Here is a 16,810-nt window from a genome sequence, read left to right on the forward strand (position 1 = left end):
AATGGTTAAAAATTATAGTTACGAGACTTCCCTGGTAGTCCAGTGGTCAAGAATCTGGCTGCCAATGCAGGGGACACGGGTTTGATCCCTGGTTCGGAAGCTTCCGCATGCTGCAGAGCAGGTAAACTCTGGGCCACAACTACTGAGCCTGAGATCTAGAGCCCCCGCTTTGCAATAAGAGAAGCCATGACAACCAGAAGCCCAGGTACCGCAACTAGAGAAAGCCCACTCGCAGCAGCAAAGACCAAGCTCAGCCAAAACTAAATAAATAAAAATAAATTTAAAAAATTATAGTTACAACCAACAGGGGGCGGGCAGAGCTCCCCCAATAGTCCCCGTTCTGTTTACTGAATGAGGCAGTACCTGCTACCCTGTAGAAATTGATCATTCTAGTAGAAAGTCATCTCTCTCCTCAAAGAAATATTGTGCAGTTGGAAATGCTTGCCTACTACACAGGTAAATCATTCCAACTTGGACTGCTAAATGTGGGATTCCTAGGAGCTATAATCACCTACTAGCGTCCCAGTTCAAGTTAAACATATTCCAGATTTGTGCTACCAAGACTAGTCTTGAAAAAGTTCCATTTGCCTCTCTTCCTCTCATGCAGGGTTTGCAAACGGTGATTAGCTGGCATTGGAAATCTTCAGAAGGTTCTTTCTTTGATTAGTGATGGAAAGAGAGAGCCTATGGACTAAGGGGCAGAAAGAAAAAAAACTTTTTCTTGTTCAACTGATGGAAGACTCAGTCCAACCTCTGCCATATGGTCAATGAAGAAGTCAGAAAAAGCCAGCTGTGTGGGCTGGGGCTGCTCTTACTTCTCAGGGTCTCTGTTTCCTCCTGTCTAAAACAAGGAAACACGGCTTCCCCGGTGGTCCAGTGGTTAAGAATTCGCCTTCCAATGCTGGGGACGTGGGTTCGATCTCTGGTCGGGGCACTAAGATCCCACATTCCGAGGGCCTGCAAAGCCCATGCACTGCAATTGCAGAGCCCGCGTGCTCTGGACTAGCATGCCACAACTAGTGCGAAGCCTGCACGTGGCAAGGACGGTCCCACGTGCTCTGGACTAGCATGCCACAACTAGTGCAAAGCCTGCACGTGGCAAGGACGGTCCCACGTGCTCTGGACTAGCATGCCACAACTAGTGCGAAGCCTGCACGCTGCAAGGACAATCCCACGTGCTGCAGCTAAAAGCTAACGCAGCCAAAAATAAACAAACACATGTTTTTAGAATAAAATAAGTTAAAAATTAAAAAATAAAAGAAGGGGATAGACCAAGCGGCTCATTAACTGGGCTGAGACTGCTGCTCGATGCTCATGGGGAAGAGTTCCTGACACTCAGCAGGCACAGCCCCGGTTCCCTGGCTGCTCACTCAGGAGACTGACACACCCATGAGACCCTCCCTGGAAGCGCTGCCTGAGTAAGCAGCGGCAGTCCTGAGCTCAGGTTTCTCTTTGGACAATGGTGATTTCTTAGAAAATTGTCCTGCCTCTGGGGGGATCCGTCGGGGCCCACAGAGCAGGGTGGTGGTATTTTTGTCTCATCTCATTCCTGGGGATGAGCTCAGTGTCTGGTAAACTTAAACTAGGAGTCCCTCTCTTTGGGAGCATCGCAGATATAAGCAAACAATCAGGGTAAGATTTTTCATCTTACAAATGGAGCTGTTGCTATGGAAGTGGTGATGACCTCTGGTTCATAGGAGCTCAGTTACTAAGATTCATGTTAACAAATACTCTTTAAAAAAAAAACCTTATTTATTTGTTTGTGGCTGTGCTGGATGGTCATTGCTGTGAGGGCCCTTCTCGAGCTGCAGAGAGTGGGGTTATTCTAACTGGGGTGCACAGGCTTCTCAATGCAGTGGCTGCTCTTCTTGCAGAGCTCCAGAGCACAGCCTCAGTAGTTGTGGTTGTGAGGCTGCCAGGGTTAATACCATGACAGGCAGCCTGGACCTAAGTTTTAGCTTCCCCCGAAATGGTAAGATTCCCTACCCCCATCAGGTAACCTGGAGCCAGCCAATCAATATGCGCCCAGTAAGAAACAAAGGGAGAGCTGAAAAGCCCGCGAACGCCCAGGTTTGAAAAAGCCCGTGAAAGTCTGTACCAATAGAATTGCTTTGCAAACATGTAACCAATCCGCTTAAGCCAGCTACTAATTGCTTATGCGTATCTTATAAGTTTGCTAACAGCTTGGGCTCGGGGCTTTTTCTGACCCTGCACCACTGTGATGGGTGGGGCAGAAGGCCCTGGCTCGAGTCAGTAATAAACTTCCCTTTTTTGCGAGTTGCATTGTCTTGGAAGCCTTCTCTCTTCCTGCTCAGGGATTCGGACATCGGGCATAACAGTGGTGCATGGGCATGGTTGCTCTACAGCACGTGGGATCTTCCCAGACCAGGGATCAAACCATGTCTCTTGCACTGGCAGGTGGAGTCTTCACCACTGAGCCCCCAGCAAACACTCTCAAAAGCTTGTCATCCTGAAGGCCAGGGAGAGAGGCCAGTACATGTTCCGTCTGCCTCCTGAGCCGGGTCTGGGACGCGTCTTCTGGGGCAGCTGCCAGGGAGCGTCATGGGTGAGGGGGATTGCCATCCATACAGCCAGGGTCATTCCTTGAAGCCCATGAGCCATGTTCTCTGTGGCCCTCAGGAAACCCATGTGTGTCCTTTTAAAGGGGACTGTAACCTCAGGCCCTCTGCCAATGCCGGGACCACTGCAGTCCTCAGAAGAGACCCCCACGGCCGCGCCCCTTCCTGAAGTCCCACTTGGTGACGTGCTCTCCGGCCATCTGCGTCTTCCTGAACCTGTCCTGCCCTCTCCAGAGGCCCCACGGGGGTGTGAGTGGCACTCCCCTTCTGAGTCCCAAGCTGCTAGTGGGGAGCAAGACTTCCCTCCAACTTCCAGCTGTCCTCATCCACCACCCGGGGGTTTTATTCCTGTTTGCTGTAAGCCCACCAGCTGTGAGCAGGCTTCCAAGAGCCCTCACCCTCTGCTCCCAGGGTTGGCGAGAGCCTCCCTCCTACCCAGAGCCTTCTTGGTAGCCCTCCTTGGCAGCTTCTGCCCAAAGCTGGCGGCCTCCAACAGAGCAAGAAACCACTCCCACCACCGGGTCCCATCCAGTCCCCCCTTCCCTTCTACCGAGATAAAAAGAACCTGAAGGAATCCCTGTTACTCAGCTGCACAGCAGGAAGGCAGCTTCCAAAGAAGCTGCTCCAAAGTGCTAGGGCAGGAAGGGTATTTCAGGATGTGGGAATGGAGATACTCGGAGACCAAATGGCAAAGCTTCTGAGAGTGGACACAAGAGCAGCCATCTGAGCACGTGTCATGTCAGCTTTAGCAAAACAGAGCACTGGTTGGCAGGAGGGAGAACAAGAAGACCTGAGGGTCCCTTGAGAAGGTCAGAGGGATGATTTTTCAGAAGCTCAGCAGGACAAATAGGATTTCCCAGATGAATGGGACGTCCCATTCGTCCCAGGAGCGAATGGGACTTGCAAAAGCTGTGAGAACAGGGTGGAGATTCAAGACAGTTCAGGAGGGACTTCCTGGATGGTCCAGTGTGCTCCCAACATTGGGAGCTGCGCTCCAATCCCTGGTCAGGGAACTAGATCCCACATGCTGCAACTAAGAGTTTGCATGCTGCAAATAATGATCCCGTGTGTGTGTGTGTTCAGTCACTTAGTTGTGTTCAACTCTGGGACTCTATGGGCTGTAGCCCACCAGTCTCCTGTGTTCATGGAATTTCCCAGGCAAGAATACTGGAGCGTGTTGCCATTTCCTACTCCGCAGGATCTTCCCGACCCAGGGATCAAATCCGGGTCTCTTGCATCTCCTGCATTGGCGGGCGGGTTCTTTACCACTAGTGCCACCTGGGAAGCCCAATGATCCCGTGCTCACTCAGTCGTGTCCGACTCTGACCCCGTGGACTGCAGGCTCCTCTGTCCATGGAACTCTGCAGGCAGCAATACTGGAGTGGGTTGCTGAATGATCCCATATGCCCCAACAGAGTTGGCAGATCCTGCATGCCACAACCTAGATCCGGCATAGCCAGATAAGTGAATAAATAAATATATATTTTTGAAAAAAAGATAGTTAGGAAAATACAGTCTTTTACTTACACACATGTGTGCAAGCGTATACACACACACACACACACTCACGCATTAGACTGCTGCATACTCTCAAATGGCAGCTTGGTCAGGGCTTCTGTGTCCTGGGATTCATAGGAACAGCCTGCCCTCCCCTCAGCAGGAAGCCACGGGGGGCTTCCAGTGGCCAGGACATCTGATGTGAGCCTGTGAGTCTGCACTCACTAGGCCTCTCTGAATTCACCCGCTCGGTCACACCTAGAGAGGGGCCTTGAGTTTGGCTCGGCAGCAGGGCTTGTTCCCAGCGCGTTTGGAGCCTCATGGCTCTGAGGTTGCTAGTGCACAGAAGCTGGGCTTGCTGAGAAACCCCTAAGAGTGTGTCACTCAGAATGTGAGTGGGGCGGAGAGGTGTCCGCTTGGATAGCCGCCAGGGTGCCTCCCCCTCCTGCAGGGGTCAAATGGCTCCCTCCCTTCCGAAGCCTCCCTTCCTACGAAGCCCTCACTGTCGCAGACTGTTGTGGCTCAAATCCCTGATGGCATCTGGCCAGTGTGGCACCCCAGGGGTGGAGCTGGGGGAGATGGTTGCTGGTCACACAGCTGCTCCTTAACTCAAAGGCCATTGCTAGTTCTGGGGCGATCCTCTCCCCTCGAATCCCCAACCTTTCCATGGATGAAGACCTCTATTTAGAATCTGGAAAAATAAAAAATAAAAACCATATACTGGCTCCTTCCCCAAGGTATATCTAAGATGTAGTTCTAATGACTGCTGATAGAGAAAATAAAAACCAATAGAAAGCTGCTCTGAGTTTGGTTATGTTTTTAAATGATGCTTGCTAGCATCACAAACACATCTATGCATATCTGAAAAAAAGCCCTGAAGGGCATGTAGGAGCTTGAATTACAGATGATGCTCAGATCCAGTCCCCAGCATCCTCAGGGTGTGGGCCATAGGTTTATAAAATCAGAAAGTCCCCCAGCTCTCTAGGAGAGCTGGACTTGGCAGTGTGCATGCTCGCGCGCACTCACGCATACACGCACACACACATTCCTGCTTCACTCCGGCTAGAGCTGGCCCAAGAGGATCAGGCTGTAAGGTGTCCAGGTGATCTCTGAGACCCTCTGTGAAACTCCAGGTTTCAGTGATAATGATACTGAGGTCAGAGCCTTCCAAAAAGGATGTGAGATATATGTATACCCAAACACCCACAATGGAATATTACTCAGCCATAAAAAGAAATGAAGTAATGCCATTTGCAGCAACATGGATGGCCTTAGAGATTATCGTATTAAGTGAAGTAAATCAGACAGAGAAAGACAAATATCATATGGTATCACTTATATGTGGGAGCTAAACAAATGATATAAGTGAACTTATTTACAAAACAGAAATAGACTCACAGACATAGGAAACAGCCCTGGCTTACATAAAGAACATTACAGCATTAGCGTGTTGGCTCCTGCTGGAATTATTCCTCTTTCTGTGTAAAGCTTTACTTTGATTCCTTTGCTGTCTGGGAGCAAAGTTTCAAGACAGCAAGACACGGAGGCCGAAGGACTGCCATCCCTAGCCATCTCTCTACCCAAGGCGCACTTTCCCCTGAGCCTGAGTGTCCTGGGCTCCAGCGTTGGGGGGGCCCTTGGTCCAGAGGTGGACTTGGAGGGCTCTGGCTACAATCCATAGCCAGGTCTCAAGGGCAGGACTGAGGGTGGGGCTGGGGTGTTCTGAGCGCTAGCTTTCTGAAAGCAGAAATCACAGGTCTGGAGCAGCCTACCTTGGCTCCTTCCTCCTTCCGAACATGAAGAATGAAACTGTTCTCTAAACAATAAGCAAGACTGATCTTCAAAGACTGGTCAGAAACGGAAAGTGTGCAGACCTGCACAATGCTGCTACGCGCACTTCACAGATCCCGGTGAAACTAGCCTGAGAATATGAGCCCTGATTTATTCTCTCTGTCTGGTCCCCTGAGAAGGGGAAATCATCACATGGTGGGGTTAGGCTGTCCAGGAGGCTGCCAGAACAATGACTTCTGAATTGGTTCAACACTAGTCTATCAGTTTAATTGAGTAGTGCGTGCTTAATTTAGTTGCTTCCGTAGTGTCTTTGTAACAAGTAACAGCTTAAAAGGGAAAACCCTGGGATTGCTCCAAGAGAGGCCCGAAACACTGATCAAAGTTACACACACTCTTGAAAAGAATCTCTTGGCAAACTAGGAGGAAAGATAATTTCCTTAATGTGATTCATTGTACAGACCAGAGTAAACCTGGAACTTAAGGGTGAAACCTTAGAAACATTCCTTCCATTTAAGTATGAAATAGGACATGCATGCCCGCTCCTCCACCATTAGTTCTGTCTCTGGGGTTGACCCAGCCTTCATTTGTAGTGGACATGATCCTCTTACATAGTCCAAGAAAATCAATGGACAAACTCTTAGAGCAAATACAAGGGAGGCTTAGGATAGACAGATACAGGCAACCCCATAGGAAATTGTCAAGTGGCCAGCGTCCCAGAATGACCAGTAACATAAAAGAGATTTTAGCCATGATAGCAACACAAATTATAAAGAACACAAGAACACACATAACAGACAATGTGCAAAATTGCTAAGGGGGAAACAATAAATCTCTGCTGAAAGATAGAAACAGCTCAACCAAATGGAGACATGCCTTTCAGGGGTTAGAAGACTCTGTAGGCACTTGTGTCCATAGATCTGGAGCTGAGATAAAGGGAGGTGATAAATGGACTACGGCATCCTTGCCACGGGTGTGAGTGATTTCTTCAAGGAAGAATGTGGACACAGAGCAGAAAGCAAGATAGCTTCACATGGAATGTTGCAGGTCGCCAAGCCAGAGAAATGGATGGGAGACAGGACAGTGCAAAGTCACTGCAGCCCAGGAAGGAAGCAGTGTCAAAGCAGGAGGCCCAATGGGAGGTCGAGGAAGACTGGGGTTGACCCCAGGTCAACTATATTCAGTGAGGAGGAGTTACTGACCTGCGAAGGAGTAGCTTTCTCGGGATAGATAATAATGTTGTGATTCCTTCACCAAACAGCCCACCCATATTACCCTTCAGTGACCCTCCAGGGGATTTCCCATTTGAGCTTCTAGACCACATTTTAGAACTGCCGAGCAGCTTTTAGACCTCCTTATAGATGTGAGCTATCACACAAATAAAACTTCAAGTGCAGATTAATTTAACCAAACATTTTAAAAAGAAAATAATACCAATCCTGCACAACTCAGAAAATGGAAAAGGAGAGAAAACTTCTCAACTTATTCTATGGGACAGGCCTTACCCTAATATTCAAACTAGACAAACACATTACAAGACTATTATAGAGCAACAAACCTTATAAGCCAAGACACAAAAGACACAAAATCTTTGGCAAATATTAGAAGGTTGAATTCAACAAAAAGCATTTTTCTACAAATCCATTACAAATACATCATGACCAAATGGAGCTTATTCTACAATGTGAAGTTAGTTTAACATTTAAAACTCAACTGATGTAATTCCCCATGTTAATAGACTAAAGAAAACCCATTTGATTATCTCAACAGATGATGAAAAAGCATTTGACAAATCTGACTAAATTCAGCAAATTTTCATGATTAAATCTCTCAGAAAATAAAAAACAGAAACTTTAACAACTTTAACCTGACAAAAACCATCTGTGAGATACCGCCAACAAGTACCTTGTTTAGTAGTAAAAGACAGAATGCTTTCTCTTTGAGATTGGAAACAAAGCAAGAATACTCACTCTCACTACAACTATTCACTGTTTTAATGGAGGTCCTAGACAGTGACATAAGGCAAGGAAAATAAATGAAAGGCATCCAAATTGAAAAGGAAAAAATAAAATGTCTTTATTCACAGATGATATGATTGTATCTGTATAAAATCCTACAGAATTTATGAAAAACTACTAGAATTATTAAATGAGTTTAGCAAGGTCATACAAGATCAATATAGAAAAATCAATTACATTTCCACATATAGCACCAAGCATTTAAAAATGAAAATGTCATTTACAGTAGCATAGAAAGGAAGGATATTAACAATGTGTGTAAGATCACAAAAAAATAGTTGCTGAGAAGTTAAAGAAGATTAAATAAATGGAGAGATATGCCACATTTAAAGATTAAAAGACTCATGTTGTTAAGATGTCAGTTTTCCCAAAATTGATCTGTAGATTCAGTGCAATCCCAATCATAGACTCATTAGGTAGAAAATTGATATGGAAATGTAAAAGATCTAGAAGAGTCAAGAAATTTTGAAAAAGAAGAAAAAAGAGGGCTTACAATAGCTGATTTCAAGGCTTATTATAATAAGTACAACAGCATGATATTGACTAAAAGACACAAATCAAGGGGTACACAAAAGAGAATCCAGAAATAGACCTACATGTATATTGCAAAACCATTTTTGACAAATATGGCCAACTGATTTTGACCTAGGCTCCAAGGTCATTCAATGAGGAAAAGGATAGTCTTTTCAACACGCAGTGCTGGAAGCCTTGGATATTTGTACAGGGAAAAAATATCAACCTTACTTTAAGCTACACACAAAAATTAACTCAAAATGGAACATAGATCTAAACATAAAAGTTAGATCAATAGCATTTCTAGAAGATATTGTAGGAAAAAGAATCTTCAAAACTTTCGAGTAGGCAAAGACTGAGGTGTCTTAGAAACACAAACGGCACAAAAGATACATTGGTAAATCAGTCTTCATAAATATAAAATCTCTGCTTTTCAAAAGACAGTATTAAGAAAACAAAAAGCCAAACCACAAACTGGGAGGATAAATTCACAAAGGTCTTGTATCTGCCAAATGTCTTGTATCCAACTTCAGTCATGTATTCCTCAAGGATATGTACAATTATCGTTGTTGTTGCTCAGTTGGGTCTGATTTTTTGAGACCCCATGGACTGTAGCCTGCCAGACTCCTCTGTCCATGGGATTTCCCAGGCCAGAGTACTGGAGTGGGCTGCCATTTTCTTCTCCAGGGGATCTTTCTGACTTAGGGATTGAACCTGTGACTCTTGTTTGGAAGGCGGATTCTTTACCACTGAGCCACCAAGAAAGCCATATGTACGACTGCCTCTCATTAATTCTGGTTCTGTATTGTGAGTTGACCCACTTGCTGATATTTACCTGTAACCCCCAAATCAACCCTCATGGCACTTCCACAGTTGTTTGTGGACATGTCCAGACTGCTTAGGAACTTGACTTGCCTGATATTCAATTTTTGGCTGAGGTTGAACAGGGTGATGCTCTGCCTTCAGGTTTCAGCCCTTGTCATGATATCAAGCATCCTTTTCATGGTCCATTTAGTGCCATGTGTTTTGCATTTTTGTGCTTTGTGTTGGTGATTTTGCTTTTTCAAATAGTGCCCAAGCATAATGCTGGCTGCTATTGACTAAGTACCAAAAAGCTGCAATGTGCCTTACAGAAAAAACGCCTGTGTTAATAAGGTTCATTCAAGAATAGATTAGAGTGCTGTTGACTATGAGTTCAATGTGAATGAATCAACAAATTACGTTAAACAAGATACCTTTAAATAGAAACAGATAGAACAAATGATGTACTTGCCAGCTGGTGAAAATGTAGTGACCATAGGCTTACAGAATCCGATCCTATATTTACCCTAGGAGAAGTAGTTCATTATTTACTAAGCCAGTGTCTGTGGTGACTTTACCAAAATAACTACTGCAAATAATGAGATCCAAATATGTATCTGATTGTGTGTGTGTGTGTGTGTGTGTGTGTGTGTGTGTGTAAAGTATTGTCCTATTGCATTCAAGATTTCAGAGTTGCAATTTCTTTCATGTTGGCGGGGAAATAATTTTCAATAAAGGTGGAACTGCTTTATAGGTTCGGGGCTACGGAGGGCGGTGTGTTCCTGGAGGTCTGGCGCAGGCGCCCTGCTCCCGGAACCTCAGCCTGATGGGCGGGGCAGCGTCTGTGCACACGGCCCACTACCGCCACCTTGGGTTGACTGTGGGGCGCAGCTTCTCCTCTAGGTGGCTGCCGGTCGGGCTGTCGGTGATGTGTTAGGTGCCAGGCATCTGCACACGGCTCCCTGTAAGCCACTGAAACTAGGTTTCACACAAAAGAAGAGGTTAGACCTCATCCTATCACCTACTGCTGCGGCTAAGTCGCTTCAGTCGTGTCCGACTCTGTGTGACCCCATAGACGGCAGCCCACCAGGCTCCCCCGTCCCTGGGATTCTCCAGGCAAGAACACTGGAGTGGGTTGCCATTTCCTTCTCCAGTGCAAGAAAGTGAAAAGTGAAAGTGAAGTCGCTCAGTCGTGTCCGACTCTTAGCGACCCCATGGATTGCAGCCTACCGGGCTCCTCCGTCCATGGGCTTTTCCAGGCAAGAGTACTGGAGTGGGGCGCCTATCACCTAATTCCAGCTCATTTGTCTTGGGGAGCTCATAGGTTGGTAGTGACCACTGTCCTGCTCTAAGTGGCTCAGCTCTGTCTGAACGGGCCTGGAGCCTACTCTCCCGGAAGTCTGGCTGTTCTGAAGGGGAACAGCAGAGTGGGCAGAGAGCTTTGGGGTCTTTTTGGTTTGATTGGGGCTGTTGCTGGTTTCTTGCATTTGGGTCTTGCTGTTACTCTGTGGCTCCATCGGTGTTGACCTTGGTCTTGTTTGGAGGGGCGGGACCCGAGCAGGAGCTGAGGTGTAAACCAGTAGGGAGCAGGTGGTGGCTGAAGGGTGTGGGCCGCAAGGGATGCTGGGAGGAGGGCGGGGCTTGGGCAAGGGAAGGCCCCGCCCCCATCCCCCCCCCGCCGGCCCCCCCCCCCTTCCTAGGGCTCAAGAGGATGGAGGTAGGTTTATATTATGGGAAGGACCAGGAGAAAGCAAGGAACCCAGCGAGGACAAGCAAGCAGGAGATTCCTCTAAACAACTTCTTCCCTTTTTCCTTCTCCTCCTCCCTCTTTAAATTTTTTTTATAAGTAGGAGGTGAGGTCACTCGGTGTACTGGAGTGGGTAGTCAACAGGGACGTGAGAAGAGACCTGAGTCTCAAATGTATTTCAATTCGCGGATGAGCCTGCATGGCTGGCTGAGGCCCTGGTGTCTCTGGAGCCAGGCAGGTCGGCGGGACCCAAGAACACATCTGCTGGTGTGGCTGTATCAAACAAAGTGCAGGACCTTTTAGCCGTCCCTGTCCAGCTGGTGCTTCTCCCCGCTCCTCAAGATTGGGGGTGTGAGGGGGTGTCCACTCCCTGCGGGTCTGTTCTCTCATGCCGACTGGAAGAGCAGTCTCCTTGAGGGAAGCGTATCCCAGGTGGGAAGGACAGGGTCCTGGGGCCCACACATACCCTCTGGTAGCACAGTGATAAAGTAATCCTCCCGCCAGTGCGAGAGATGGGAGAGCCTTGGGTTCGATCCCTGGGTCAGGAAGCTCCTCTGGTGAAGGAAATGGCAACCTACTTCAGTATTCTTGCCTGGAAAATCCCATGGACAGAGGAGCCTGGTGGGCTACAGTTTATGGGGTCGCAGAGAGTCAGACACGACTGAAGACACATGGATGCATGTGCTGAAATGCAAGCATCTTCAGGGGACACTGGCCCTTTGAAACTCCAAAGGTGAACGGGGGCCTCTGAGAACCTGTGTGTGGCTGGGGGAGTTGGGGAGACCCATCCTGGAGGGGGCGTGGGACTGTGGGGGTGGAACATTTCTGTGGGGGTGGTTCCCCTGCCTGGGCGCTGGCTCAACCTGCCTGGTTCAGGACTGCTCTCAGCCTCTTAGTAGTGACCTCAGCGGGCTGTGGTCCAGAGTGCACAGTGGAAGTGGTAATAGCATTTTCCTGGTAGGATCGCTGTGAGATGACAGCAGAGAACGTGTGGGAAGCTCTTAGCCTCAGTCCCACTGAGAACGCGTGTCGGCCACTGGGGCCCTTCGTGTTTGACACAGGAGCGACAGAGCTGAGCAGGTAAGGGTCAGGATGGGCCCTACAGTGACCATGGGGCAGCTTTCTCACCCATCACCCCTCCCCACCTGCCTGGGGGTGAGGCCAGAAACCCCTGTTCCTTCCAGTACAGCTAGGGGGCTGTGCATACAGGACATCCTGTGGGGAGACCCCCTGAGAGGGTCAGGGACCCTCCCTCAGAATCAAAGGCTGGAAACCCACCTGACTCAGGTGAGTAGGGTGAAGGGCAGGCAGCCCTATCTGAACATCTAAGTGACAAGGCCAGCTCCCCAGGCAAGCTGTCTCAGGGTGCATTCTGATCACTGTTTGCCCAAGGCAGGGTGCAGGCCGAGACTGGAGGCCCCTGCCCCACTTTCAGGAGTCAGGACTTGGCTAAAATATGCGGTCTCTCTACCTGCACTCCCCCTGCCTGCCAACCTTTCCTGGCCTGGGTGATAGGACTGAGTCATAGGAGGGGCCTTCGGGGCCTTTGCCTCCCTCTGCCACTTGCTCTCCTGGGAGTTGGTGAGTCCCTCGGTCCTTCTAGCTCACTGTGTCCTGTTGTGGGCTGGTTCTGCAGAGAAGCAACCAGTCAGGGTGTCTGCTTGGGCGAGGTGCTTGCTGGCTTAAAAAGCAGAGGCTGGGGGCGTAGAACAAATGACACCCAAAAGTTGGAGCCTGCTGGGTGTGGGGACACATTGTCATCACACAGACGCTCATGGTACATGGTAGGAATATAAGTGATCTGTACCTGATTCTCAGGGATGGCCATGCCCTCTACCAGCTGCTGCTGGATGTGGTCTTAGGTGATCCACGAGGTTGTCCTCAGTTCTCACCCCAGAGACTGAAGGCCTCGGGGTCTACTGGTGGCCCCAGAGCCTGGGCGCTGTCCCTGCACTCACAGGGATGGCTCTTTCTGACCTCTGGCCCTGCCTTCAGTGCAGGCTGCTAACTTGGCTCCTCCCTGTCTGTCCTGCCGCAGTGCCTACGGCGGAAAGCAGTGGAGGCACCCTAAAAGAGGACGGTGGGATGCCCTCAGTGTCCTGTCCGCGGTCAGTTAGGTTGTTCTGTGTCTTAGCTCCTGCCATGAACAGCTGGGTGCCGGTATTTCTCTGAGACCGTGATTATCTATGCTAAGGGAAGTTAAATCAGACAGAGAAGAACACATCTGTATCATCTCACTTATATGTGGAAACTAACAGGAAAAGAAAAGGAAACAGTAGAAACAGAGATCAGATTTATGGCTGCCAGCAGTTGCGGGGGTAGAGGTGGAACTGGGTGAAAATGGTCAAAGGTAGAAATTTCCAGTTAAGAGATAAATAAGTCCTAAGCATGTATTGTACAGCATAATGATAATAGATGACAGTACACTTCTGTATATTTGAAAGTCATTAAGAGAGTAAATCTTAGAAGTTCTCATCCCCAGGAGAAAAGATTGTGTTAACTGTGTGAGTAGATAGATGTTAATTAAACTAATCGTGGTAGCATTTCACAGCATATATAGAGAACAGTCATTATGCTGCACACTTTAAACTTCTCCAGTGTCATATGTCGACTGTATCTTAATAAAACTGGAAGGGAGAAGAGGCGGGCAGTGGAGGCAGGAAGCAAGGTGGACAGCTGGCAGAGGAGGGTGACTGGGAGGCCTGTGGCCGAGTGCAGCTCCAGCGCCAATTCATTGGGTGCACTGGGCCAGTCTCTTGACTTCTGCAGCCTCCCATTGAGGCTTCTGAGGTCTGGCTACTCATGCCAGGGTGACTGAGGGACTGAAGGGTCTGGTCAGATGACTATGACCCTTTCTGGCCTTCCCAGTGCCCCTCACTTAGTGGTCAGAGAGCTCTGGCAGAAGTGACTTCCTTCCCAAGGGATTAAAATCTGGTTTACTATGTTAACCAAAATTTGGGGAATGAAGACTTAATTGGAAAAATGTGTGTTAGTTGCTCAGTTGTGTCCAACTCTTTGCGACCCCATGGACTCTAACCCACCAGGCTTCTCTATCCATAGGATTCTCCAGAAAAGAAGACTGGCGTGAGTAGCCATTCCCTTCTCCAGGGGATCTTCCCAACCCAGGGATTGAACCCTGGTCTCCTGCATCGCAGGCAGATTCTTTACTGTCTGAGCCATGGGTGAATTGGGAAAAACAGGCTTTTATTTGGTTTTTTCTTTTTTTTAGGGTTGCAGCCCAGGAGACCCAGCTTCAAGAAGCAGTTGAATTGTTTTGGACCACAAAATAGAGAGAACTTACAAAGGAAAGCCCACAAGGCCACAGTTTAGTTACGTGAGCTGTTGATTAAGAGTTGTAATTGGAGCTGGCAAGAAGGATCAGCTGGAGTCGGAAATGATTGTGTAGTTAGAAGGGAACAACCTTGAGACCACAGGTTTGCAGCTGGCAGATTCTGTTTAAAAACAACTGGTGTCCTTGGTTTGATACAGTTCAGAAACAAGTTGAAGTTGTCAGTGGTGCGAGGCTGTGTCTGAGACCAGATCCTTGATGGCCATGGGCCCTATTTAGTACGCTTGAACTGTGATTACTTCCTTATGATTTCAATCTGTCATAAACTAGGTGAAGCTATTTTAAAGTGCGTCATTACTGACTGAATGTTCACTTCTGTGGGGAAAAGCAAAAGTATCAACCCAAATTTATGACAATGTCGGGGGAACATGGTTAATTAATAAATACAATGCTAATAACCATCATCTGCCCTGGTTAGAAACACGATCATTCTAGATCTTTCCCTCCTTTGTGCCCATCATGATGAGCCCAGCTGGCACTTCCCTCAGCCTTCCTGAACCAAGTCCTTGAATCCTTCCAACAACCTGTGAGGCAAGACGAATATTCCCGTTCTGCAGGCAAGCGCCGTGAGGCTGAGTAAAAGGCCATAGTCGTGTGCTGGCTCAGGGTCCATGCCGTAAGTCACTGTCTTCCATGGGATCAGTGTTCACCAAAGCCTTGTCAGGTCTATACCACTCTCCCAGCCTAGCCTGTCTGTCCACCCCTCTTCTCCTACCACCCCCTCTACTGCCCAGACCCACAGCATCTCTCAACAAGTATCCCTCTTTCCCCACCTCCACCACTACCCAGACCCACAGCATCTCTCACCAGGAGAGCTGCCACTGTCCAATGGGTACTCACCTTCAGGGCCATGCCTTGGCTCTCCTAACCTCCTGAGACCTCACCTTCTCCACCTCACCTGGCTGGATCACTGGCCTGGCTCTGCCTGGGGAAGCCTCCCTGCCTCCAGGTGCTCCCGTCTCAGACACACCTCCTTGGCAGGCTGGGCTTCCCCCTGGGTTCCCCGACACTCCCGGTGTGTGGTTTGGAACCTTCACTATGGTCGGTCAATGTTGTGAGTTTGAGGGACTTGCCTGGCAGCTCTGCATCCCCTGATCCTATGAGATGTGGCGATGACAGGTGACACCGGGGGTGTGGAGCTAGGTCCTTGGAACTCGAGTCACACCTGCTTCATCTGTGACCTTGGGTAAATCATTTAACCTCTCCCTGTGTAGAGTCATCATCTGAATAGTGTCCACCACACAGGGTTGTCGTGAGGACTAAGTGACTGAATAAAGAGCTTCAAGCAGCACAGGGCACCCAGTGTTGTTGGCACATCTTGTCCTATCGTGTCCCTGGGTGTCTGCCTCCTTCCAGGCTCTCCTTGACTGTAAATCAACTGAAGGACATCTTGGAAGTTGAACTCCCCGCATGTATCAAACCTCCCTGGGTACCGTGTAGAGAGCCTGGCACTCTGATTGTCCCAGGTCACCTGTGAGAGAAGAGAGAGGTCACAGCTGGAAGCCCTGGCATCTGCCTTCAGCACCACAGTTCTTAGAAGCTGCCAAGACCATATGATGGAGACAGAACAAAGCCCATGGATCATGCGGAGAGAGGGGGAAAATCACTTTACATCTTTTTCTAGAGTCATGCTATTCCAAATGCCTTGGGCAGATGCCCATGTGTGCAGGAACACTTGGCAAGGTCACAGGCGCTTTGTGCCCTCAGAGGCCCCATTGTGACCCCGAGCCGCCCCGAGCAATTCCGTGAACAACAATCCCTTGTGTGGGCCTGAAGGCTGCACCAGCCCACGGCCCACGGCTGGCAGTGGGAACCCTCTGTCCCGCTAAGGTCACCATGAAGAGGCCTTCAATCCCTCATTTGGGCTGTTGTGGGGATTCTGAGATTCTCAAGAGTCCCTTGGACTGCAAGGAGGTCAATCCTTTCCTAAAGGAAATCAACCCTGAATATTCATTGGAGGGACTGATGCTGAAGCTGAAGCTCCAATACTGTGGCCACCTGATGTGAAGAGCTGACTCACTGGAAAAGGCCCTGATGCTGGGAAAGACTTAAGGCAGGAGAAGGAGGCAACAGAGGATGAGATGGTTGGATGGCATCACCAGCTCAAGGACATGAATTTGAGCAAGCTCTGGGAGATAGTGGAGGGCACAGGAGCATGGTGTGCTGCAGTCCATGGGCCGCAAAGAGTCGGATATGACTTAGTGACTGAACAACAGCAACCACAAACCAGGCATGTAATGTGAATCTCAACTCCTCGAAACCGTGTCCTCTCCAGGAGAAGGGCAGATCTGTTGCGACTGACTGCGCAGAAGGGGGTGGGGGAGGGGAAAGGTATTAGAAGATAGTTCCCAGAGGGGAACTATATGTGGCTGAAGCCCCTCTCAGGCCACCTGCTCTCCATAAGAAACACCTTCAGGATGTCCCCCAGAGTCCCCAAGAAACGTGGGGTCTACAAGACTGGAGTCACAGGTGGAAGCCTCCAGAATGTCTGGGTGGGATGTGATCCAGAGCAGCCTCT

This window comes from Muntiacus reevesi, chromosome 3 (genome assembly GCF_963930625.1).
Source record: "Muntiacus reevesi chromosome 3, mMunRee1.1, whole genome shotgun sequence".
NCBI classification, from domain to species: Eukaryota; Metazoa; Chordata; class Mammalia; order Artiodactyla; family Cervidae; genus Muntiacus; species Muntiacus reevesi.